Here is a 4,147-nt window from a genome sequence, read left to right as displayed (position 1 = left end):
ATCGCCTTGCTTCCTTTGCAGCGGCTTCACCTTTCTTGTCTTCTTGCTAGGTTCCGGCCACCACACCTTGGGGATGTTCGGCCACCACAAAAGAGAAAGGAAGAAGGGGCGGTGGAAGAAGAGGAAAAAAAAGGGAAAATCCAATCATATGGATTTATTCAATGTCCGGATGAGTCTTGTGTATACAAGAAGTGTGACGGAAACGTGGTGGTATTTCTTGTACTGTACGTAGATGATATTTTACTCATTGGCAACAATGTTAAAATATTATCAGACGTAAAGGTATGGTTGTCCAAGCAGTTCGATATGAAAGACTTAGGAGAATGCGCACATATTCTTGGGATCAAAGTTATAAGGGATCGCAAGAAAAGGATGTTGTGCTTATCCCAAGCTTCCTATATCGATACTATCCTAACTCGTTTTAGCATGCAAAACTCCAAGAAAGGTTTTCTACCTTTTAGGCATGGAGTTCCTCTATCTAAGGAGATGTGTCCTAAGACACCAAAGGAGATAGAGGACATGAAGGCGGTTCCTTATGCTTCGGCAGTAGGAAGCCTAATGTATGCAATGCTATGCACGAGACCGGATATCTGTTTTGCCGTGGGCATGGTTAGCAGATATCAAAGTAATCCAGGACAGGGACATTGGACTGCGGTAAAGCATATATTAAAGTACCTGAGAAGGACTAGGAATTATATGCTGGTTTACCAGGCAGATAATTTAATCCCTGTGGGTTACACGGACTCTGACTTCCAATCAGATAGGGATAAAAGTAAGTCTACATCAGGTTATGTGTTTACATTGGGAGGTGGAGCCATAACATGGAGGAGTGTAAAGCAGAAATGCATTTCAGACTCTACCATGGAAGCTGAGTATGTGGCAGCCTCTGAGGCAGCCAAAGAAGCTGTATGGCTCAGGAACTTCTTGATGGACTTAGATGTGATTCCTGGTTTGCCCAAGACTATCACGATTTATTGTGATAACAGTGGTGCAGTTGCAAACTCGAAGGAACCACGAGCCCATAAGGCAAGTAAACACATTGAGCGCAAGTACCACCTGATACGAGATATTGTCAAACGGGGAGAAGTCGCTGTGGTCAAGATTGCATCAGAGGATAACCTGGCAGACCCTTTCACAAAGGCCCTTCCAGCGAGAGCTTTTGATCGGCATGTGGAGGGGATGAGGAATCAGATGTATGGCAGCATATGAGGCAGCGTAGTCTTCTAGTATAAGTGGGAGATTGTTGGGATGTATACCAGAATCCTAGCTATGAACAAACACATGTGCTTAGTATGCACTTCTTTAATTCATCAAAAGGTGAGATTTAGATCGATAGATCAAAAGACCCGATGAGTTGGGTGATGGGAAAGTCTTGAAAAACCGTTCCGGTAGATTCTTGCAGAACAAAAATTTTTTCAAAACTATCTCAAGTTGCCCTCATAGTCGATCAAACGAAGTTTGATCGACGCATTTAGATCATTGGGCTCTTGTGTTTGGTTTACAGGATCCAATATAAAAAGGATAATTTAATTAATGCGGAAACATTAAATTATACCTTTCTTCAGACTTGAAGGATGTAGATGACCTCTCGATCTTCTGCTATATTCCTCTCCTCTTCTCGAACGTTGTGTGGGCAACGATCCTTCGAGAATATCTCCACCAGAATTCTCCCTCCGATGGCTAGCAAGCTTTCCTTCCCTCTCGTTGTGAGAAGAGAAGAAAAAAGGGAAGAAGAAAGAAGGCTGGCTGCCGAGACTCTCGGCCACCACAGAAAGTATTCGTGTGTTCTCAAAGCCGAGCATGCCCCCTTCTTTTATAGCCTAGCCATCGCTCAAATATGGTATAATTTGAGCCATAAACATGGTATGATTGATTCATAAACATGGTATGATTTGAATCAATCAAATCGGAGAATTTTGGAATGATTTCGGAAGTTACCAAATCGAACCCGCGGCCTTTAATCGATCAAACAATCGATTAAACTCCGTAACTTTTTCTCATTAACGCTGGTAATCTGCCCTGATCGATTACCAGTCGATCTCCCATGTTGGTAATCGATCAGCTGATCGATTACCAAGGTGTGTAATCGATCAGCTGATCGATTACACCTCCTTGCATGAGCTCGAATGCCTGGTTTCTTCACGAATTCTTCCAAGGTGGACTTGAGGATTCCCAGAGGCTATAGCAGGGACCTAGAGGAGGAATTGGTTTTGGTCTCCTGATAGACTTAAGCTTCCCATGTTCTTCACCGAACATACAGCTTGAGTCTATCAATAATAACTCATTCCACTAGAGAGTTATTATTGTACTACCGCACCAATCTCATATTATAATATGGGCTCCTTCTTACTACAAGTACATTAGTCTCCCTGTGTTTAAGATATCGTATGTCCGTCAATTAAATGAGTTACTGACAACTCGTATTTAATCGACATCTAATCCAAGAGTAGTACCACTCAACCTTATTATCATGCGGACAAAGTCCACCTGCAGGGTTTACATGATAATCCTTATGAGCTCCTCAAGGGGACATCATCAGCCTAGATTATAGGACACAGATTCCTTCTATAATCAACAACACACCATGTACATAATACTACTTCCCAACTCATCGGGCCTATTGATCTATCGATCTAAATCTCACCCTTTGATGAATTAAAGAAGTACATACTAAGCACATGTGTTTGTTATTATATCAGGATTAAGAGCATGTACATCTATAGTAACAGAGGTTTAGTTCGATTATATAGTCAGTATAAATCGAACAATCCTCAGATGGTCCTGTTCAATACACACTTAGTGTACTAGTGTAATTCTATAGTCAAGACAAACTAAGACCGAATTACACTACAACCACTCCAATGGTTTGTCCAATCCATCTTGGTTGTGAACACTATTTATAATCTACAAGGAACTGATAACATGGTCTTCTGTGTGTGACTCCGCACACCATGCTTATCTACAATATAGATTAAATGGACACTTACAAAATATTGACCAAATGTGATTCTTTTTTCAGAATGTTTATTTACATAGCTAGGATTCTGGTATACATCCCAACATCATTTAATTGACGGACATACGATATCTTAAACACAGGGAGACTAATGTACTGATAGTAAGAAGGAGCTCATATTATAATATGGGATTGGTGCGGTAGTGCAATAATAACTCTCTAGTGGAATGAGTTTTTATTGATAGACTTAAGCTGTGTGTTCGGTGAAGAGCATGGGAAGCTTAAGTTTATCAGGAGACCAAAACCAATTCCTCCTCTAGGTCCCTACTGTAGCCTCTAGAAATCCTAAAGTCCACCTTGGAAGAATTCATGAAGAAACCAGGCATTCGAGCCCATGCAAGGAGGTGTAATCGATCAGCTGATCGATTACACACCTTGGTAATCGATCAGCTGATCGATTACCAAGACTCCGAGGAGATCGACTGGTAATCGATCATCTGATCGATTACCAGGCTGGTAATCGATCACCTGATCGATTACCAGTGTTAATGAGAAAAAGTTACAATGTTTAATCGATTCCTTGATCGATTAAGCCTCTCGGGTTCGAATTGGAAACTTCTGAAATCATGCCAAAATCTCCTGATTGATTGATGTAAATTATACCAAGTTTACGATACAATCATACCATGTTTATGGCTCAAATTATACCATAAATATGGGATGGCTAGGCTATAAAAGAAGGGGCTTGGAAGGGGTTAATGCATCGATCAATAACCATAAGCTTGGTGGCCGAAACTCTCGGCAAGCCAAACCTTTTCCTCTTTTAAAGTTAGCTAGCCATCGGAGAGGATATTTTTGGTGGAGAAATTATCGAAGGATCGTTGCCCACACAACGTTCGAGAAGGGGAGAGGGATACAGCAGAAGATCAAGAGGTCTTCGGGTACAAACTTCATCCTTCACAACCGTCCGAAGAAAGGTATAATTTAATGTTTCCGCATTAATTAAATTATGCTTTTCATATTGGATCCTGTAAACCAAACACAAGAGCCCAATGATCCAAACAAGTCGATCAAACTTCGTTTGATCGACTATGAGGGCAACTTGAGATCGTTTCCGAGAAAATTTTTGTTATGCAAGAATCTACCGGAACGGTTTTTCAAGACTTTCCCTTCAAGTAGCAGCTGTTGCAG

The sequence above is a fragment of the Curcuma longa genome, chromosome 21 (assembly GCF_044706935.1).
Source record: "Curcuma longa cultivar G26 ecotype Majalengka, Jawa Barat chromosome 21, ITB_CL_G26_1.1, whole genome shotgun sequence".
NCBI lineage: Eukaryota > Viridiplantae > Streptophyta > Magnoliopsida > Zingiberales > Zingiberaceae > Curcuma > Curcuma longa.
Note: the sequence above shows the minus strand (reverse complement) of the source record.